The following is a 23,614-nucleotide window of genomic DNA, read 5'->3' as shown; positions in this document are numbered from 1 at the left end:
TGGTGGTTTGCTGCAACCACCAATGTATCATATACATTAGGTATTTCTCCTAATGCTATCCCTACCCTTGGCCCCCACCAACCAACAGGCCCCGATGTGTGATGTTCCCCTGCCTGTGTCCATATGTTCTTATTGTTCAACTCCCACTTATGAGTGAGAATATGTGGTGTTTGGTTTTCTGTTCCTGTGTTAGTTTGCTGAGAAGGATGGTTTCCAGCTTCATCCATGTCCCTGCAAAGGACATGAACCCATCCTTTTTTATGACTACATAGTATTCCATGGTGTATATGTGCCACATTTTCTTTATCCAGTCTATCATTGATGGGCATTTGGGTTGATTCCAAGTATTTGCTATTGTGAATAGTGCCACAATAAACATACACGCGTGCATGTGTCTTTATAGTAGAATGATGTATAATTCTTTGGGTATATACCCAGTAATGGGATTGCTGGGTTAAATAGTATTTCTGGTTCTACATCCTTGAGGAATCACCACACTGTCTTCCACAATGGTTGAACTAATTTACATTCCCACCAACAGTGTAAAAGCATTTCTATTTCTCCACATCCTCTCCAGCATCTGTTGTTTCCTGACTTTTTAATGATCACCATTCTAACTGGTGAGATAGTATCTTATTGTAGTTTTGATTTGCATTTCTCTAATGATCAGTGATGATGACCTTTTTTTTTTTCATATGTTTTAGCCATATAAATGTCTTCTTTTGAGAAGTGTCTGTTCATATCCTTTGCCCACTTTTTGTTGGGGTTGTTTGTATTTTGCTTGTAAATTTGTTTAAGTTCCTTGTAGATTCTGGATATGAGCCCTTTGTCAAATGGATAGATTGCAAAAATTTTCTCCCATTCTGTAGATTGCCTGTTCACTCTGATGATAGTTTCTCTTGCTGTACAGAAGTTCTTTAGTTTAATTAGATCCCATTTGTCAATTTTGGCTTTTGTTGCCATTGCTTTTGTTGTTTTAGTCATGAAGTGTGTTCCCATGCCTATGTTCTGAATGGTATTGCCTAGGTTTTCTTCTAGGGTTTTTATGGGTTTAGGTCTTAAATTTAAGTCTTTAATCCATCGTGAGTTAATTTTTGTATAAGGTGTAAGGAGGGGTCTAGTTTAAGTTTTCTGCATATGGCTAGCCAGTTTTCCCAACACCATTTATTAAAAAGGGATCCTTTTACCATTGCTAGTTTTTGTCAGATTTATCAAAGATCAGATGGTTGTAGATGTGTGGTGTTAATTCTGAGGCCTCTGTTCTGTTCCATTGGTCTATATATCTGTTTTAGTACCAGCACCATGCTGTTTTGGTTACTGTGGGCTTGTAGTAGAGTTTGAATTCAGGTAGTGTGGTGCCTCCAGCTTTGTTCTTTTTGCTTAGGATTGTCTTGGCTATACGGGCTCCTTTTTGGTTCCATATAAAACTTAAAATAGGTTTTTTTTTTGTTTGTTTTTGTTTTTTGCCTAATTCTGTGAAGAAACTCAACAATAGCTTGATGGGAATAGCACTGAATCTATAAATTACTTTGGGCAGTATGGACATTTTCACAATATTGATTCTTCCTATCCATGAGCATGGAATGATTTTCTATTTGTTTGTGTCCTTTCTTATTTCTTTGAGCAGTGATTTGTAGTTCTCCTTGAAGAGGTCCTTTACATCCTTTGCAAGCTGTATTCCTAGGTATATTATTCTCTTGGTAGCAATTGTGAATGGGAGTTCATTCATGATTTGGCTCTCTGTTTGTCTATTATTGGTATATAAAAATGCCTGTAATTTATCCTGAGACTTTGCTGAATTTGCTTATTAGCTTAAGGAGTTTTTGGGCGAGACGATGGGGTTTTCTAAATATACAATCGTGTCATCTGCTAACAGAGACAATTTGACTTTCTCTTTCCCTATTTGAATACCTTTATTTCTTTCTCTTGCCTGATTGCGCTGATCAAAACCTCCAATGCTATGTTGAATAGAAGTGGTGAGAGAGGGCATCCTTGTCTTGTGCCCGTTTTCAAATGGAAAGCTTCCAGCTTTTGCCCATTCAGTATGATATTAGCTGTGGGTTTGTCCTAAATAGCTCTTACTATTTTGAGATACGTTCCATCAGTACCTAGTTTATTGAGTGTTTTTAGCATGAAGGGGTGTTGAATTTTATCAAAGGCCTTTTTTGCATCTATTGAGATAATCATGTGGCTATTGTCATTGGTTTCATTTATGTAATGAATTATGTTTTTTGATTTGCATATGTTGAACCAGCCTTGCATCCCAGAATGAAGCCGACTTGATCGTGGTGAATAAGCTTTTTGATGTGCTGCTGGATTTGGTTTGCAAGTATTTTATTGAGGATTTTCGCATTGATGTTCATCAGGGTATCAGCCTAAAATTTTATTTTTTTTTGTTGTGTCTCTGCCAGGTTTTGGTATCAGTATGATGCTGGCCACATAAAATGAGTTGGGGAGGAGTCCCTCTTTTTCTTTTGTTTGGAATAGTTTTGGAAGGAATTGTACTAGCTCCTCTTTGTACCTCTGGTAGAATTCAGCTGCAAATCCATCTGGTAATGGACTTTTTTTGGCTGGTAGGCTATTAATTACTGCCTCAATTTCAGAACTTGCTATTGGTCTATTCAGGGATTAGACTTCTTCCTAGTTTAGTCTTGGGAGGGTGAATGTGTTCAGGAATTTATCCATTTCTTCTAGATTTTCTATTTTATTAGTGTAGAGGTATTTATAGTATTCTCTGATGGCAGTTTGTATTTCTTTGGGTTCTGTGGTGATATCACCTTTATCATTTTTTTATTGTGTCCATTTGATTCTTCTCTCTTTTCCTCTTTATTCGTCTGGCTAGTGGTATATCTATTTCGTTACTCTTTTCAAAACACCAGCTCCTGGATTCACTGTTTGTTTTTTGTTTTTTGTTTTTTTTTTTTTTTTTAATGGTTTTTCATGTCTCTATCTCCTTCAGTTCTGCTCTAATCTTAGTTATTTCTTGTCTTCTGCTAGCTTTTGAATTTGTTTGCTTTTTCTTCACTGGTTCTTTTAATTATGATTTTAGGGTGTTGATTTTAGATCTTTCTAGCTTTCTGATGTGGGCTATACATTCCCTGTAAACACTGCTTTAGCTGTGTCCCAGAGATTCTGGTATGTTTTGTCTTTATTCTCATTGGTTTCAAAGAACTTACTTGTTTTGCCTTCATTTCATCATAAACTCAGTAGTCTTTCAGGAGCAGGTTGTTCAATTTCCATGTAGTTGTGCAATGTTGAGTGAATTTCTTAATCCTGAGTTCTAATTTGATTGCACTGTGGTCTAAGATACTGTTTGTTATGACTTCCATTCTTTTGAATTTGCTGAGGAGTGTTTTACTTCAAATTATGGGATAAATTTTAGAATAAGTGCAATGTGGTGCTAAGAAGAATGTATATTCTGTTCATTTGGGGTGGAGAGTTCTGTAGTTGTCTATTAGGTCTGCTTGGTCCAGAGCTGAGTTCAAGTTCTGAATATTTTTGTTAATTTTCTATCTTGTTGATCTGTCTAATATTGACAGTGGGGTGTTTAAGTCTCCCACTATTATTGTGTGGGAGTCTAAGTCCCTTTGTCAGTCTCTAAGAACTTGCTTTATGAATCTTGATGCTCCTGTATTGGGTCCATATATATATTTAGGATTGTTAGCTCTTCTTGTTGCATTGATCCCTTTAGCATTACATAATATCCTTCTTTGTCTTTTTTTGATCTTTGTTGGTTTAAAGTCTGTTTTGTCAGAGACTAGGATTGCAACCCCTGCTTTTTTTTTTTTTTTTCTTTTCATTTGCTTGGTAAATATTCCTTCATCTCTTTATTTTGAGCCTATGTGTGTCTCTGCATATGAGATGAGTCTCCTGAATACAGCACACTTATGTGTCTTGACTCTTTATCCAATTTGCCAGTCTATGTCCTTTAATTGAGGCATTTAGCCCATTTACATTTAAAGTTAATATTGTTATGTTTGAATTCAAATCCTGTCATTATGATGCTAGCTGGTTATTTTGCACATTAGTTGATGCATTTTCTTCATAGCGTTGATGGTCTTTACAATTTGGTATGTTTTTGCATGCCTATATCAAAATACCTCATGAAATTCATGAATATATATACCTACTGTGTACTCAAAAAATTTTAAAATTTGAATTTTAAAAAAGAATAAACCCATCATTAAAGAGGAAATGTCTGCTTGAAGAAAATTACAAAATGTTAATGGTGATTGTAAACAAACTTCGTTGTCATTTTTCATCTGTTCCAAAAATTCTTATTTCCACATTTCAATAATTCTTATTAAAATTTTCCACATTTTAATAATTCTTATTAAAATCTGATATATTTTACAATCGGTGGTGACTGGTGGTTTAGATTCAGTGAAGTACCATAAATGAAATTGTACAACATAATTTTTTCTGAGAATATTGGGTAAATGTCAATCCTCCTAAAATAATGTATAAGCTCATTGTTAACTATTAAGCTCTCAATAACGTGTTTTTATTCCCCTCAAGTAAAACTTGAAAAGATTATTCTATATTTTACTGAGAAGAATATATTAAATAATAAAAGGAAAAGATTTTTAGAACAAAATAATTGTGTGATTGTATCTCTACTCAATATAAACAAATACTATAAAATGATTAAGTATTAAATGTTTGTGGTTTTAGATCACAATTTAAAATCTAACTCATTTCCATTTTTCCCTACCTCAGTAAGTAGTATTCCACCTACTCTGTTTCTCAGGCCAGGATTCTTGTGGTTATTCTAAACCACTCTCATTTTTTCATATACTGCATCAAATCCAGCAGCAAATCTTATTTTCTGTGCTTCTAAGATATATTTTGAGCCTGACAGCCACTCATCTAATGCTAATACCTTATATCCAGACCACTACCATCTCTTGCCTGGGTGACTTCAGTAGCCTAATAACTGTTTTTCTATTTGCATGGAACCCTTCTGCTAAACTACCATCAGTAGACTTATGGAATGCCTTATGCCACACAACATTGCTTTTGATCAAGGAATTCACTTCACAGAAAATAGAGGGTGGCATGCTCATGGAATTCACTGGTTCTACCATGTTCCTAACCATGCTAAAGCAGCTGGCTTGATTGAATAGGGGAATGGCCATTTGAAGACTCAGTTACATAGCCAGCTAGGTGGCACTATATTGCAGGTCTGAGGCAAGGTTCTCCAGAAGGCTGTATATATATGCTCCAGTTCAGCATCCAATATATGATGTTATTTCCCTAATAGCCAGGAATCACAGATCAAAGGATCAACAGATGGAAATGGGAGTGGCACCACTCATTACCTCTATTGACACGCTAGCAAAACTTTTGTTTCCTTTACCTATAATGTTGCTGGCCTGGATGGCTTAGTTCTAAAAGGAGTACATTTCCACCAGCAGACACAACAATGATTCTCTTGAACTAGAAGTTAAAACTGCCACCTGGCTATTGTGTCACCCTTTCTCACCATTCCCCTAAATCAACAGCCAAAGAAGGGAGTTGTCGTGTTGACTATGGTGATTGATTCTAATAAAAGTAAATTGGACCATTACTCCAACAAGGAAGGTAAGAGAAAGTATGTCTGAAATCCAAGAGATACCTTAGGGTATCTCTTAGCATTACTATTCCCTGTGATTGAGGTCAATGGAACATTTCAACAGCCGAATCCAGGCATGACTATTAATGGCTCAGACCCTTCATGAATGAAAGTTTGGGTCATCTCAGGTATAGAACCATGATCTGCTGAGCTCCTTACTGAAGAAGGGAATAGAGAATAGGTAGAAAGAGAAGGTCATTATAAATACCAGCTATGACCATGTGAGCAGTTACAGAAATGAGAACTATAATCATCATGAGTGTTTCCTCCTTATTTTGTTGTGAATACATTTGTGTATATATGTCTATATGCATATATTAAGCGAGTATCTTTGTTTTCTTTCTCCCTTATTCCCTTATCATGTAACATAAGATATACTGACTTTGTATCATAGAGTTTATGTGCTATTAATTTAACATTATGGTATTTAAGTTATGGAATATCAAGAGAAAAGTAAACATCATTTAAGGACTTAATCTGAAGTCCTTCACCTCTTGTGGTGAAGGAATCAGTGCATTTTCAGTTGTATACAAAATAGTTGTATTGTGTTAGGCAAAATTATGGCCTTGTTATTGTCCTTATTTGGAGATTAAGTATGGTATAAATATATTTATATGGGTGGCAAGTTGACAAGGGATAAGTTTATGATAATTAATTTTATGTCAACTTGACTGGGTGAAAGGAAGCCAGATAGCTGGTAAAACATTATTTCTGGGGCTTTCTGTGAGAGTATTTTCAGGAAAAAAAAAAAAAGTAGCATTTGGATTGGTAGACTGAGTAAAAAAGATCACCCTTACCAATGTGAGTGGGCATCATCCAATTCTTTGAGGGCTCAAATAGAATAGAAAGGTGGAGGAAGGTCATATTTGTTCCCTCTGCTTAAGCTTGGACATTCATTTTCTCTTGCCCTAGGACATCAGTGCTTCTTGTTCTAAGACTTTCAGGTTTGGACTGGGGCTACAGCACCAACTTCTCTGATTCTTCCACTTGCAGATGGAAGATCCTTAGGCTTCTCAGTCTTCATAGTCACATGAGCCAATCCCTCAGAACAAATTTATTTCTACATACTTGTGTCTATCTCATTGGCTCTGTTTCTCCAGAAAACCCTAATACATTATTCCTTTCTTGCTCTCCTATCATCAGCCACCTTCTGCAAAGTCTGTTTTCTACACAACAACCAGAAATATTATTTTAAAATGCAAGTCTGAGCATTTCATTCTTTTCTCAAATTTTGCAGTGGCTTCCCATCACTCTTAAGTCCCCAATGTGCCCATGATGCCCTACTGTATCAGGTGCCTGAATAACCAAATCCAGATACTGCTCACTCTCTCATTTGCTGCAACCATTCTGTCCTCCTTGTTATGTGCATATACAAATACAAAGGACTCTAGGCCTTTGAATTTGTTATTTTCTCTCTCTGAAATGCTGTTACCAAAACATGTATAGCTCCTTTCTTCTTTTATTTATGTTTCAGTTCAAATGTCTTTTACGCATATAGGGTTTTGTAACCAACTGATAGAAAATAACGATTTTCTCTACTCATCCTTGCCACTTATCTGGCTCAAACTCTTTCCTCACAGTTTATATCATGGTGACAATGTATCTATACATATATTATCAGTTATACCATAAATTATTTATTTCTTATTTATTAGAGATAAAGGAATTCCAGAAGAGGAGGAAATAGTAGTGTATTTTTAAGAATTTATTTTGGCAAAGATTAATTTTGAGGAAAATCCAAACCCCAAAGCTATAAATAAAGGAAAGACAGGTTTGGCTGTACAAACTTTAAATTAAGTCTTAAAACCAGGTGTGGTGGGTCATGCCTGTAATCCCAGTACCTTGGGAAGTTGAAGTGGGAGGATTGCTTGAGTCCAGGAGTTTAAGACCAGCCTGGACAACATAGAGAGACTCTGTCACTACAAAAAAAGTTGTTTTTAAAAACTAGCTGGGCACAGTGGTGCACACATGTAGCCCCAAGTGCTCAGGCGGCTAAGGTGTGAGGATTGCTTGAGTCCAGGAGGTTGAGCTGCAGTGATTGTTGTGAATGCATCACTACACTCCAACCAGGGCAACAGAGCAAGATTCTGTCTCAAAGAAAAAAATTAAAAAATGAAATTATTTTAAAAACACCATATACCAAGTTAAGTGACAAATTGGAAAAATATTTGTGAACTATATAATATGAAAGGTTACAGTTTTGAGTATATTTAAGTTTCTAAAAAAAATATAAAAATAGCAAAAGAACCTATCAAGAAAATGCCAAAGAAAATGTCTATACATTTTAGGAAAATGCAGCTGAGATATAGTTGTCAAGCCTTCTAATAATCCAGAACATGCACATTAAAATGAGATACAAAATGCATTCAAACAGATTAATCAAAATTAGATTATTAATATCCAGTGTTGAGGAGATTTTGACAAAATAGATAGTCCCATTCTATTGAGGAAGCTGTAAAATTCCAGCTGCCTTTGAGATTAAATTCTTCAAATTAAAAATGATACACTTGCTTAGAAACTCTTGTTTCTATATACCTATCTGAGAAAAATACTGTTACATCTGAAGAATAAATACACAAATATTTATTGTAACATTTTGTAAGACATAAAACTTAAAAGCATTTAAATGCTATGCTATGTTTATTCTATGAAATACACTGCCATTAATAAGGTAGATCTAAGATAATAATATGAATAGACTTCCTTATTTCATGTAGTTAATTGAAAAAAGTTGCGAAGTATATGTACAGTATAATTCCACTAATCTCAAAATATTTATAAGTGTGTGTGTGTATACACACTCACATGCATAGACAGAGGAAAGATATAAACCTACGATTGTGTAAGGAAATAAATATACATTTATTGGAGAGTGGTTATATCTGGGAGGTTAATGGAATTAATCAAAATTAGCTGAGGAACTTTCACTTTTTACTGTTGGAATTTGTTTTCAAATATTCCTTAAGTACTCACCTATTTTCATGAGAAAAATAAATAAAATAAGTGACTGACAAGATGTCTGCTATTGGCTTCATACAAAGACCTGCTCAGTCATCATAATATACCTAACTATAATTTAAGATTAATTACATGTCTTTGAGGAGTTATTTTTTTAATCTATATTAACTACTATGGAATCTGTCAATTTGTAATTTATAACACAAAAAAATTTCATTAATTTTTCTATTTTTTCTCATTTAAATCTAATTTTCTTTATTTCTTAATTCAGTGTTTTATCTAAAGTTGAAAAAGCAGATTAAATATGTTAGCGTAAGATTATGAGTAATTTTCTTCTGCAAATGAGAATTATATTTAAACTATACATTAGCTCCCACATATTACAAATCCATGATGAGAGGATGAACTAAGGTGATTCAAGAAGTATTCAACCCACTTTAATATTAGCAAAGCTTTAATGATACTATTACCATATCCATTCATATCCTGACACTCTAATGTGTCATAATGCTTTGACAGGTCTCATCTTTGAATGCAAAAATGACTTCAGAGTCCCTTGACATTTTTACATCTAAATTTACATAAACAGTCAGTTTTTACAAAAGGAATAGAAAAGAGACCCAGAGTTTAATCTAAGTGTTCTTTCAAATTTTGCTTGATTTGGTGTGTGAGCTATGAGTCAACTGTCTGATTTTAGAATACCTGGGAAAACTAGATGAAGGCTGACGAACAGTAAAAAGATCTGTATTCACAGCTCCATTTTAAAATAGAAATATAGAAAAACACTTTGAAACAGTACTTCTGATTTATAACTTAATGGTCAATAAAACAAAATCTGCTTTCAATTATAGTTTTCTTTAAGTATCTCAGAATGGATCAATATCATGTTCAAACAATACAATTCTACCCTTCCAAACTTGTCATTTCATTTCTTCACGTAAATACTATTTTGCTCAAATCTGTTATGCTAACTTCAAAGAAACACTTTGCAAAGTTTTCTCCACTTTTAAGAAAATAAATATATCAATAACAAAAATACTAAGTGACTATTTAGTGTATATGCTGGAAGCTTGCTGGGCGTTCTATTACTGTCTCATAAATTATCTACTAAAGCATGGTGGGACTAATTGGAACTATTACATTAATCCCCAGAGTAACTTTTTCCTTTGGTATTGAATGAATGTAACTACATTAGACACACAAATCATCATGCCCTATAAGTTAATCCGTTCTTCTAAGGCAGTACAATAAAACCCAACTGAGGCCATACATGCACCTTAAGGATTGACAATCTCATCCTGATTTTAGAAACATAAAGACCATTAGGAGATTGTTTATATCTGTCCTGCATCTCAATAATATGACAAACCCAAGAGATCAAGACATCAAAGTGAAATGAAATGCCACATCTCTAATTTTGATAAATGTGTATTTTGGTTCATTATGATTGACTGGTTTCATATTTCTTCTAAGAGTCACTAAAAGGCTATCATGATTGCTTGCTTGCTTGCTTACTTTTTTATATCTCTCTTTGTACTTTTGGATAGTTATGTGTATAGACCACATTTCACAGAGTTTGAATTTCAAGTTAGCATGGCATTTATAGAAACCTTTTTTCATTATTAATTAAATAACAATATACATTACACATATCATTTGTGAAAAAGTGAAGGTATAGAACAGCTCTTTTGTTAACCCTTTCAGAAAAAAAGATACCTCATCATTGATATGAAATCTGTTTCCACGGCTTTTTATAGGACAGATTGACATTTAGCCTTAGCACAACCCTTTCCCACAGAATCCTGACGTTTTGTCCAGCTCAGATATGCTGCCTCAAAGAGTTGTGGTGAAGGCACACATATAACCTTAAGAAAAAGTCACTATATTTTTAAAGACTGTGTAGCTGCCATATTTGATACCATTCAAAACCCTCCACAATCTGGCCCAAGCTCATTTTATTAAAAATCTATATTCCCTCTCTAAATCCTTAACTGTAGACATTGAAACACAGTGATGGAGCCTATACCTCAACATCAATCTTTTCTTGAGTTCCCCCTACCAACTGAAATGCCCTGCATTATTTCGCGCGCGCTCTCTCTCTCTCTCTGTCTCTCTCTCTCATATCTCTCTTTTCCTCCCAATAAGATCTAAATCAAGTTGCAAGGTTTTTTTGTTGTTGTTTGTCTTACGACTTCCAATAATTTTAGCTTTTTTCTCTGTGGTTAAAAAGCACAAGTTTAGCATGAATTAAACTCCTTTTGCAAGCAAAAAATAAAAAAAAATAAAAAGAGAGAAGCTAGAATACTCAAACACAAAGATACAACCTGAATAAGCAAATGTATGGACTGTAGAAAGGGAAAACCCTGAGACCTTTGGCACTGGAGAACAATTATGTTCAGTGGTCTTACATGAAGTGAACTTTCAGTAACTCATTCTTAGCCTTCCTTCATTCAGCACCCGAAAAGACAGAAAGGAAACAAACAAACAAAGCACCACCAAGTTTCCAACTTCATAATCACTTACATACACAGTGTAAGAGAAATGCTGCAATAATCACAAAAATTGGAGGCAAGGAGAAGATACAGGACAGTTGTCTTTAAAATGAAATATCTTTCACATTTTAAAGCTGCCTTTAAAATGAAAATATCAGAAACATTTTCTGAAAGATTTTAATATGTGAGAGCATCTCTTTGTGACATTACTAAAAGCAAAATCGTTTAGTACTTTAGAAGTGTTAATGAATTAGACTGTGAAGTAACAGAATGCAGGAGCAAATCCCTACTATCTAATTCACTTTCCACCACAAAGTAGATGCTTTAAAAAGCTTACGGAGGCCAGGTGTGGTGGCTCATGCCTGTAATCCCAGAACTTTGAGAGGCTGAGGCAGAAGGATCACGAGGTCAGGAGATGCAGACCGTGGTGAAACCTGTCTCTACTCAAAATAAAAAAAATTAGCCAAGCATGGTGGCGGGCACCTGTAGTCCCAGTTATTTGGGAGGCTGAGGCAGGAGAATGGCATGAATCCAGGAGGAGGAGCTTGCAGTGAGCTGAGATCATGCCACTCCACTCCAGGCTGGGTGACAGAGTGAGACTCTGTCTCAAAAAAAAAAAAACAAAAAACAAAAAACAAAGCTTATGGAGAGGAAGAGTCAACATGATAAAAATGGCAATAGTACCCAAAGTAATTTATAGTTTTAATGTTATATAGCCAAGACAATCCTAAGCAAAAAGAACAAAACTGGAGGCATCACGCTACCTGACTTCAAACTATAGTACAAGGCTACAGTAACGAAAACAGCATGGTGCTGGTACCAAAACTGATGTATAGATCACTGGAACACAACAGAGGCCTCAGAAATAACACCACACATCTACAACCATCTGATTTTGACAAACCTGACAAAAACAAGCAATGGGGAAAGGATTCATTATTTAATACATGGTGTTGGGAAAACTGGCTAGCCATATGCAAAACACTGAAACTAGACACCTTCCTTACACCTCATACAAAAATTAACTCAAGATGGATTGAAAACTTAAACTAAGACACAAAACCATTAAAACCCTAGAAGAAAACCTAGGTAATACCATTCAGAACATAGGCATAGGAATACACTTCATGACTAAAACAACAAAAGCAATGACAACAAAAGCCAAAATTGACAAATGCGGCCTAATTAAACTAAAGAGCTTCTGCACAGCAAGAGAAACTATCATCAGAGTGAACAGGCAACCTATAGAATGGGAGAAATTTTTGTAAGCTATCCATCTGACAAAGGGCTCATATCCAGAATCTACAAGGAACTTAAACAAATTTACAGGAAAAATACAAACAACCCCAATAAAAAGTGGGCAAAGGATATGAACAAACACTTCTCAAACGAAGACATTTATGCTGCCAATAAACATATGAAAAAAAGCTCATCATCACTGGCCATTAGAGAAATGCAAATCAAAGCCACAATGAGATACCATCTCATGCCAGTTAGAATGGTGATCATTAAAAAGTCAGGAAACAACAGATGCTGGAGAGGATGTGGAGAAATAGGAACACTTTTACACTGTTGGTAGGAGTGTAAATTAGTTCAACCATTGTGGAAGACAGTGTGGTGGTTCCTCAAGGATCTAGAACCAGAAGTACCATTTGACCCAGCAATCCCATTACTAGGTATATACCGAAAGGATTATAAATTATTCTACTACAAAGACACATGCACATATATGTTTATTGTGGCACTATTCCCAATAGCAAAGACTTGCAACCAATCCAAATGCCCATCAATGATAGACTGGATAAAGAAAATGTGGCACATATATTCCATGGAATACTATGCAGTCATAAGAAAGGATGAGTTCATGTCCTTTGCAGGGACATGGATGAAGCTAGAAACCATCATTTTCAGCAAATGAACACAGGAACAGAAAACCAAACATCACACGTTCTCACTCATAAGTGGGAGTTGAACAATGAGTACACATGGACACAGGGAGAGGAACATCATACACTAGGGCCTGTCAATGCCTAGAGGCTAGGGGATGGATAGCATTAGGATAAATACCTAATGTAGATGACGGGTTGATGGATGCAGCAAACCGCCATGGCACATGTATATCTATGTAACAAACCTGCACGTTCTGCACCTGTATCACAGAAGTTAAGTTAAAATTAAAAAATTAAAAAATAAAGATAAAATGGTGGGAAATTTTAAAGGCTTATTGAATAATAAATAAATACATAAGTAAATAAAAGTATTATGATATTCTGGCATTCTACCTGGAATTCTCCATATGAGAAAAATAGTGCATGGCTATCCAAAACCCAACACCGATACAACCTTTCTCTTATTCTCTATTAGCACCTGTAGAAATTAATGACAATTGTCCATGTGCGGTGGCTCACGCCTGTAATCCCAGCACTTCGGGAGGCTGGGGCAGGTAGATCACAAGGTCAGGAGTTCGAGACAAACCTGGCTAATATAGTGAAACCCCATCTCTACTAAAAATACAAAACTTAGCTGGGTGTGATGGTACATGCCTGTTGTCCCAGCTGCTCAGGAGGCTAAGGCAGGAGAATCGCTTGAACCCGGGAGATAGAGCTTGCAGTGAGCCAAGATCACACCACTGCACTCCAGCCTTGGCAACAGAGACAGAGAGACTCCATCTCAAAAAAATAAAAATAAATAAATAAATAAATAAATAAGAAAGAAATTAAAGACAATTAAGCCTGACATTCTATCCATCTGAACCTGGTAATGTCCTCGAAATCCTTTTCTACCTAAAGTTCCCATCAATCTGAATCGGCCTGCAGATTGACCACCCATGCATAGACTAATGGGCAATTATGTTCTCTTGAGTAAGTTACCATGTAAATGACCTTGAAACATAACCAACTGATGAAATAGCTTTCTTAGAAACAAACATTTGTTGATGTGATTCTGACATTAACAAGAGTCTTATTTTCTTGTGTGATCTTGCTGTTCTATCTGATCTGAACTATGTCTGAACATTCTTTTAATGGGTCACCAGGCTTAAAATGAGTTTACGCGTGTTGAGATCCACTACATGCCTGGAAGAAAATGTCATGTGGTTTTCTTTTTTTTTTTTTAAAGATGACCTCTTTACCTGGGATGGAAATGGTGACAGAAGTTCCAAAACACCGATGGGAAGCACATATGAAAATGCCCATATTTGTCATAGTTTCTTGATACATGAAAAATGTGTCATGAAGTTGAATTTCTCCCTTAAAATTTTATCTTTTCATAACCATGAACTAAGATTAACTTTTTTCTTTCTTCTGCCAAATGAACAGTGTCTTTTAATAATTTTTTTGTTATCAAAATTATATTATTCAAATTCCCCTGCACTTAAATTGTTTCAATACTTTCCAACTTTGAACCCAAACTCTTTCCCCAAGACCAAGACCAGAGTTGGGAAAAGAATCCCAGAATGAGACAATTCTTTCTGAAAAGCAGCAGTACTAAGGCATCCTGATGCACCAACAAAAGCTGTTTTCCATAAACGGTCCCTATGCAAAATTACTAATCTGCTAATACAGTACAATATTGGAATGTTAATTAATTAGATTTTTGTGCTTTGCCATGAGTAAAAGAGAATCTAAGGCATTCACTATTGCTCTCCTAAATGAATCTCCAAAGGAATACGCATATCATTCTCTAACATTTTTGTTGACTTGAAATGAGAGCATGTTAGAATCACCTTCATCACTAACACCTTGTAACTTTCATTCCTCTTGTGGTCCTGGGAATTCTTAGTTTTTATTTAAAGGAAATTCAGCTGACAATAGGTGGCATCATATTAACCCAATGGAAGAATCTAATAAATAACAAATCCAGGTCTAATCTGTCTTACTGCTATCTGCTAAGTATTTGTTCATCGTTGAAATTGTCTGAATTGTTCCAGAACTTGAGCCTTTTAATTGTCTCTTTCAAGGCAGCCAGCAGTCAAAGATGTTAAGGACCACACTAAAACAAGTCATCAATTCCACGTGTTAATAGACTAAGACAATGTACACGAGTACTGGGTGACAGAGATCAAGTAAATTGTGGCAAGTACCCACTAACAAATATATATATATTCTACTTTACTTATATAGCTAAATGATATGACTGTTTTTCACAATTTTTGTTAAATGATAAAATCCTTCTTTGAAATAACTCTTTTATTCACCACAAAAAATAATATTTGTTTATTAAATTGATAGCATCTACAAATTATAAAGCCCGTAAATAATCCCAGACTTTTAAATGAATGGAAATATTTGAAATAAAATGTTATGAGTGGAATTTGAGCCTTCAGCTTTCAAATTTTAAATTCTGTTTTGGTTGTTCAATATCATAAAAACTCTTTATTTGTACATATAAAATGTTTCGCATATCAACATTTTACACAATACATCCTCCAATTTCCAAATACTTTTCATCTTATCAATCCAGAAGGTTGAGAGAAGGGAAGCATGAAATTTTTAAGAACACTTTTAAAATTCATTGTTCTAAATACAACTTTTAAATGAGAAATATCCTAAACTTATAGTAATTGCTGGATAAATCTATAATTAAATCTTATGACAAAGTATTTCATGTATTCCCTTGTACTTGCACAATTAACTATTGGATTTAATGAGTTATATCTGAGATTCACCTAGCATTCAAATCAATATGGCCTAGGCATAATGATGTAGCATGTTTACTTGAAAAACTTTGTGGAAATAACTATGAGCAGGCCCAGGGTTTTTAAAAAACAACTGCAGATCTATAAACTTCCTAATTAATTGCACATTGATAAGTTATTAAAATCTCCTTCAGGAGATTTATTCTGAGGTCTGCATAAAAATGAGGTCAACTGGAAATCAAAGTTAATGCATTAGCGATCTCCTACGTGTTCACTTATGGTATATATTATATACGAATATGCTGTTTGCTTTTCTATTAGACTTTAAAAGTAAATATTATAAAACATAATTTGAATCTTGCTTTTTCTGAATTTTGCATTTCCTTCATAGTCTTGTGAAGCATTTATCGATCTTGGTTCATCACCTGAGACGTGCTAAATATTTTTGTAACACGTTCTTCTGTATATATCTATTTCTGGTAATCTATTAGGTCTGACTCTGACCCTTATCCTATGGAAATGGCAAGGAATTCAATCACAGTATTTTATTGTACAAGTGAGTTCTTTTTAGGCATGTGAGATAAATTTCTAGAAGTTTATATCACACATAGAGGCAGACACCAGGTAAATTTCAACCACCTGACTGTTGCTATTGTTTTCCTTATCTGAAGTCATATTGTCCCCTGGCGTGACTAGTTGTTTTCCTGCTTTCCTTCCAAGTAGGGATGTGGTAGGCTTTTGGTAATCTAAGTACCCTGCTTCCTGGGATCCAGTCTACCTGAGTGCACACAGAAATAGTAGACCTTTGAGTAATTGCCACTTACCTGGAACATAGGTATCTACTTTTCCGGATATACACACTAACTTTCACTGCCCATTCAAAAAATAAATTTAATTTAACTTCTATTCCAATTCAATTCTACCCCCTTTATCTCTCCTCTCGTTTGGAATATCTAACACAATATCTTTTTTCCTACAAAAGCTTCCAAAATAATATAACACTAAAGGAAAAGGGGGAATTAGGGGGCAAAGTGATGAGAATAATTATGATACAACAAACAACATTTTGATTATTCTACAAAAGCAAAATAAAAATAATGAAAATTAATATGCAAGTAAATCTGCTGTAATTGCAATTCATCCTCTAATTTTTTCTCAGATATTTAGCACTTGACAAATGAGGTTTGTGGTGTTCTGGAAACAAGAAAGTGAGGATCCAAATGTTTCTGGAAATTCTGCTAGGAGAGTTATATATATATACATAAATATAAATTTATATAAATATAAATATATATAACTCTCCTAGCAGAATTTCCAGAAATAAATAAATGTATATATACATATATATCTATATATATATATATAGATTTTTTTTTTTTTTAAGCTCCAGAAGAGAATCTTTTACTTTAGCTTTATCATTGGTGTCTACCCTCCTTCCTATGGTCCTCCTTCCTCAGATGGCAGTGGAAGAAACTTTTCCCACCTAAGTCTCCCATAATTGGGCTCAATTTCAATTGATAAACCATTGCTGTGACTCTGAATTGCTAATGAACAGCAACGTAATGGAATGGAGATGAGCAAAAAAGCCAAGGATCATGAAGAAAAAATTGAAAGAATGTAAAGAAAAGTGAGAAACAGTAAAAAAGGAAAACAGACAAAAACTAGAATTGGTTCTAAGATACTTACTAGCTTATTCACAGGTGATATTTGGAGTAAATCTAAGGCAAATATTATTTTTTATTCTCCCTGTTTTCTTCTTCTGATACTTTACTCTTGAGCAAACACTGATTTAGCACTTAGCTGCTTGCAAATAATTTATTAAGAATATATAATGGAATGTATAATATAGTCTTAATTTGGGTAGAGGTTTATCGTTTGTTTTGGCAGTTGAAACCATAGTCAATGTATTTGAGGACCTAATGCCAAGATTTTAGAGAAAATAAGACTAAATAAAAAAGTTTTTGCAGTAGTCTACAAATAGGGTGAAACCATCTACTTTTTCTGTTTCTACTATACACATAGAATGATTAATCCATTACTGATCTTAAAAATATTCTTGAAGCTAAACAAATGCATCAGTCTACTTCTAATGGCATAGGTAGACTAATTTTGGTGGCATTAAACTCTAAATACTGTGGAGTTTTATTTGTACTCTCCCTTCCTGTATTAGTCCATTCTCACACTGCTAATAAAAACATATGTGGGACTGGGTAATTTATTTAGAAAAAGAGGTTTAATTGACTTACATTTCAGCATGGCTGGGGAGGCCTCAGGAAACTTACAATCATGACATAAGGGGAAGCAAACGTGGCTGCAACGAGAAGAAGAATGAGTGTTCAATGAAGCAGGGAGCCCCATATAAAAACCATCAGCTCTCATGAGAACTAAATCACTGTCATGAGAACAGATGGGGGAAACTGCCCCCATGATTCAACTATCTCCACTGGGTCCCTCACATGACACATGGGGATTATCACAAGTATAATTCAAGATATTTTGGGTGGGGACACAGCCAAACCATATCATTCTGCTTCTGGCCCCTCTCAAATCTCATATCCTCACAATTCAAAACACAATCATACACTTCCAACAGTCCAACAAAGTCTTAACTCATTCCAGCATTAACTGAAAAGTCCAAGTCCAAAATCTCATCTGAGACAAGGCAATTCCCTTTGCCTGTGAACCTGTAACATCAAAGCAAATTAGTTACTGTACAATGGGGGTACAGGCATTGGGTAAATCCACCCATTGCAAATAGAAGAAATTGGCCAAAACAAAGATGGTACAGGCCTAATGCAAGTTCAAAATCCAATAGGGCAGTCATTAAACCTTGAAGTTCCAAAATGACCTCCTTTGAATCCATGTCTCACATCCTGGTCACACTGATGCAAGAGGTGGGCTCCTACGGCCATTGACAACTCTGCCCTGTGGCTTTGCAGGATACAGCTCCACTCTTGGCCACTTTCACAAGCTGGCATTGAGTGCAGCTTTTCCAGGCACATGGTGCAAGCTGTCAGTAGAGCTACCATTCTGGGATCTGGAGGACTGTGACCTGCTTCTCACAGCTCCACTAGGCAGTGCCCCAGTGGGGACTCTATATGGGGGCTCAGACCCACATTTTCCTTCCACACTGCCTTAGTAGAGGCTCTCCATGAGGGCTCTGCTCCTGCAGGAAATTTCTGCCTGTACATCCAGGTATTTCCGTACATTCTCTGAAATCTAGGCAGAGGTTCCTAAAACACAATTCTTGACTTCTTTGTACCTACAGGTTCAAGACCACATGGAAGCTGCCAAGGCTTGGGCTTTCATGCTCTGAAGTCATTGCCAGAGCTGTACCTTGGTATGTTTTAGCCATGGCTGGGACACAGGGCACCAAGTCCAAAGACTGAACCAAGCTGCAAAGCCCTGGCTCTGGCCTATAAAACCATTTTTTCCACCTAGGCCTCTAGGCCTGTGATAAGGAGAGGCTGCTGTAAAGGCCTCTGACATGTCCTGGAGACATTTTCCCCATTGTCTTAATGATTAATATTTGACTCACAGTTACTAATGCAAATTTCTGCAGCCAGCTTGAATTTCTCCTCAGGAAATGGGTTTTTCTTTTCTATCACATATATCACTAGGCTGCAAATTTTTCAAACTTTATGCTATGCTTTCCTTTTAAACAAAAGTTTCATTTCCAAACTATATCTTTGTGAATACATAAAACCAATGCTTTTAACACCACACAAGTCACTTATTTGAATGCATTGCTCTTTACAAATTTCTTCCTCAAAATACTGTAAATCATTTCTCAATTTCAAAGTTCCATAGATCTCTGGGGCTTGGGCAAAATGCTGCCAGTGCCTTTGCATACCAAGAGTGAACTTTACTCCAGTTCCCAGGAAGTTTCTCATCTCCATCTGAAACCACCTCAGCCTGAATTTCATTGTCAATATCACTATCAGCATTTTGGTCAAAGCCATTCAATAAGTCTCTAGGAAGTTCCAAACATTCCCACGTTGTCCTGTCTTTTGAGCCCTACAAGTTTCTGGGAAGTTCTAAACTTTCCCACATTATTCTGTCTTCTTCTTAGTCCTCCAAATAGTTCCAACCTCTGCCTTTATCCAGTTTTAAAGTTGCTTCCACATTTTTGGATGTCTTTACAGCAGCACCCCACTCTCTGTGGTACCAATTTACAGTATTAGTCTGTTCTCACACTGCTAGTAAAGGCATACCTAGGACTGGGTTATTTATGAAGGAAAAAGCCTTAATTGACTTACTGTTCAGTATGGCTGGGAGGCCTCAGGAAACTTACAATTGTGGCAGAAGGGGAAGCAAACACCTCCTTCTTCACATGTGGCAGCAAGAAGAAGAATGAGTGCCAAGTGAAGGGGGAAGCCCCTTGTAAAACCATCAGATCTTGTGAGAAGTAACTCACTATTATGAGAACAAGATGGAGGAAACCAACCCCATGATTTATCTCCATCTGGTCTCTCCCACCACACATGAGGATTCAGAAAACTACAATTCAAGATAAGAGCTGGGTGGGGACACAGCCAAACAATATCACTTCCATTTTGTCATAATCTTATAATTAGAAAAGACCAAAAAGGCAGTCCAATCCAGTCACAGTCAGTATACTATGTTTCTCTTCTTTCAGCTAGAGCCATTGAACTGTGCAGGACTGCCTCTATGATGGGAATTTAAAATTTGCAAGGCAGCCACTCTCATATTGCTCATTTCCTAAAAGTCAACAAGAACATCTTTTTATTTCAACTAAATTAGTTCATATCTGATTTCTACACCTAAGGGTTTGAATTTTTGGAGTTAAGTTTTATTATTTCTTCCATATGATGGTTTCATAAATATTTTCACACACTATCAAGTCCATCTGTGAAATATCTTCTCTTCACTATTCATCTTAAGCTCTTTCGGTCAATCCTAAAATTATAGGATTTGAACTCCCCTTGTCCTTTCCTTCAGAATACACTGCCTGCTCATAATTTTCTTGTAATATCTGGAAACTTTGGAAATTAAAATGTGGCAATTTATCCTTAAAAGATGTATAACTGTGTATTTATCCTTAAGATATTCCTAAGGTAATAAATAACATTTATCCTTAAAATACACATATTTAAGTTTTGTATATTAACTTAAATCATGTTTGTTATTAATTTGAAAAATCTCAAATTATATAATAAGTATCAAAGATTTCATATACCAATAATTCAAATTTGTTAAGATTTTGTCTTAGTTTTATTTGAAATTTCATTTTACACGTCTCTGAATAATGTGTAGCTTTCTGACATTTTATTTTACTTGTCTCTGGATAATGCGTAGCTTTTTGACATTTCATTAAATGTAATTAAAATATGCTATTCATATCCTTACTGACGTGCATTTAAGATCACTTCTGTATAAACAATAATGCAAGTTTAAATAACTTGACTGTGTTATATTAACAGATCCATCTGTTCGGTTCATAGAATGTTATGCTTTATAATACAGGTACAATAATACAGCACAGATTAAATCTGAAACAGGAGAGCATAAAAATAGATTTTTATATTTCATAAATATAATAGATTTCTAGGTGACTTAATTTACCTAAGATATGAAGAACATTCAATACTTTTTTGATTTTAGAGAAAATTCAGCAGTCTGAACTTGTTTTTATTGCCCTGGTTTGGATAAATTGGCTTAGTACTTTTTTAAATTGGAAAAATATAGCAAGACTTTTCCCCTTTTTTTTCCTAGCCATCCACAAATTTTTTGTTTGTTTTTTTTTCATCCAGTCTGGAGTGCAATGTGCAGTGATGTGATCGCAGGTCCCTGCAGCCCTACCTCCTGGGCTCAACCTATCCTCCCATCTTCTGAGTAGCAGAGAGTACAGGGAGGTACCACCATGCCTGGCTATATATTTTTTTTTTCTTTTTTTTTTTGTTAGAGATAGGGTTTCCCTATTGTACCCAGACTGGTCTCATACTTCTGTGCTCAAGCCAGTCTCCTGCTTCAGCCTTCCAAATTGCTAGGATTATAGGCATGAGCCACCATGCCCAGCAAAATGCTTCTTTACTTGTCTAAAAGATATTTTATTCTATCAAAATATAAATGTTTATTCCTCACTTACACCACAAATAAGCCTAGTCCGTGTAGGTAAAAACCAAAGTACTCACTGATATTCAGTTCCAGAGATGCTGTTATGTACTTTCATTAACCAACCTTCTTATATGGGATTGTAACAGAGTAGGAAGATAATTGGTTGGAGCCTGGACCTTCCTCTCTCTCTCTTTCTTTCTTTTTCTTTCTTTTTTTTTTTTTTTTTTTGTTGTTGTTGTTATTGTTGTTGTTGTTTTTGAGACAGAGTCTTGCTCTGTCACCCAGGCTGGAGTCAAATGGCATGATCTTGGCTCAGTGCAACCTCCGCCTCCCGGGTTCAAGTGATTCTCCTGTCGTAGCCTCCTGAGTAGCTGGGATTACAGGCACACGCCACCACACCTGGCTAATTTTGTATTTTTAGTAGAGACAGGGTTTCACCATGTTGGTCAGGATGGTCTTGAACTCCTGAACTCGTGATCCACCAGCCTCGGCGTCCCAAAGTGCTGGGATTATAGGCATGAGCCACTGCACCTGGTCTTATCTCTTAAATTCAGCACCTGCGCTACTTCAGTGAATGGCACAGATTCAAAGTCTGGGAAGAGAATACTTTTTATTTTCAAGGTGCCCTGCTTAACAAATATTATTTTAATAATACCAACAGTGAATGTTTTCAACTTTCTGGAATATAATTCTTCTACTTGTTGTCATGGTCACCACTTCTTAGCTTTTCCAGTTCTCTGTTTTCTAGATATGACGAGGTTCTATTGTTGCTCACATTGATTATCTGCTATTAACACAACAACTGGAGACACACTGACAACTCTTATTGTTAGCTTTAAAAATAGCATTCCCAAAATGTCAATGAAGTTGCATACTGGTCAAGCTTTTTAGCACAATTAAAATTATTTGATTTATTTACAGAGTTATTATTTCTTTCCTTAGATCAGGTCATGCACCAGAAAATTTTATCCTTGGGTAACACTGGCAAACATCTTACTTTTAGGAGGCCCTCAGAAAATAATTATTACACACTAGTTCCATCAAAGGCTTAGTCAACTTCTTATCACAGACATAGCACACACAAGGTAATAATTCAAATTTCAATACAATTCTATAAGCATCTAAAATCAATTCACAGATCACTCCTTCCAAATATGAATATGATGTAAACAATACACAAAAATTTCAATTAGATTATAAGTACAGTCTGTGACTCAGGCCCTATCTTAGCATGGGAAGCTTTTGTTTTAATTAATTCTACTTTTGAGAGGAATTACTTGATGCTGTCTTGGAATAATAAAGATAAGTCCCCAAATCCTGTTTCCAAAACTTATCAGTTTTTTGTTGTTTGCTTATTCATGTTAGACAAGTTAATAATTTTCTTTTTAAACTTTAGAGCTTTTACATTGTTTGCAGATATGTGTGTGTGTGTGTGTGTGTGTGTGTGTGTATTCTTCCTGGAATACTGGTCCCATGTGATGTTGATAGTGGCATAAGGGGTGGATAATAAGAGTAACCAGGGTTCCAGAGCAACAAACATTGAATAGTTTATTGTTGATTGCTAGCAGAAAAATACTGCCACTGTTCACCAATCCACATCCCACTTAAAAGCCCATCAGTAGAGAATGGGGTTAACTAAACGATGATATAGCCATATTATAGATAATATAGACCATTTAGGCTGGACGTGGTGGCTCATGCCTGTAATCCCAGCACTTTGGGAGGCTGAGGCAGGCAGATCACGAGGTCAGGAGATCGAGACCAGCCTGGCCAAAAAGATGAAACCCTGTCTCTAATAAAAATTCAAAAATTAGCTGGGCATGGTGGTGCACACCC

The 23,614-nt window shown here is 35.6% G+C and overlaps 1 long non-coding RNA gene across 1 annotated transcript in view; it reads right to left on the bottom strand.

Annotated features, from left to right (window-relative positions):
* Window positions 1-23,614, bottom strand: part of LOC112604988 — a 1,409,957-nt gene that overhangs the window by 1,044,752 nt on the left and 341,591 nt on the right. Inside the window, exon 5 of the long non-coding RNA XR_003115321.1 lies at window positions 17,947-18,011. This is a non-coding gene — a long non-coding RNA (uncharacterized LOC112604988). The remainder of the gene's footprint in view (window positions 1-17,946; window positions 18,012-23,614) is intronic.

This window comes from Theropithecus gelada, chromosome 13, assembly GCF_003255815.1.
Source record: "Theropithecus gelada isolate Dixy chromosome 13, Tgel_1.0, whole genome shotgun sequence".
In the NCBI taxonomy this organism is placed as follows: Eukaryota; Metazoa; Chordata; class Mammalia; order Primates; family Cercopithecidae; genus Theropithecus; species Theropithecus gelada.
The sequence above is the reverse complement of the archived record's forward strand: the minus strand, read 5'-3'. Positions and strand labels throughout refer to the sequence as shown.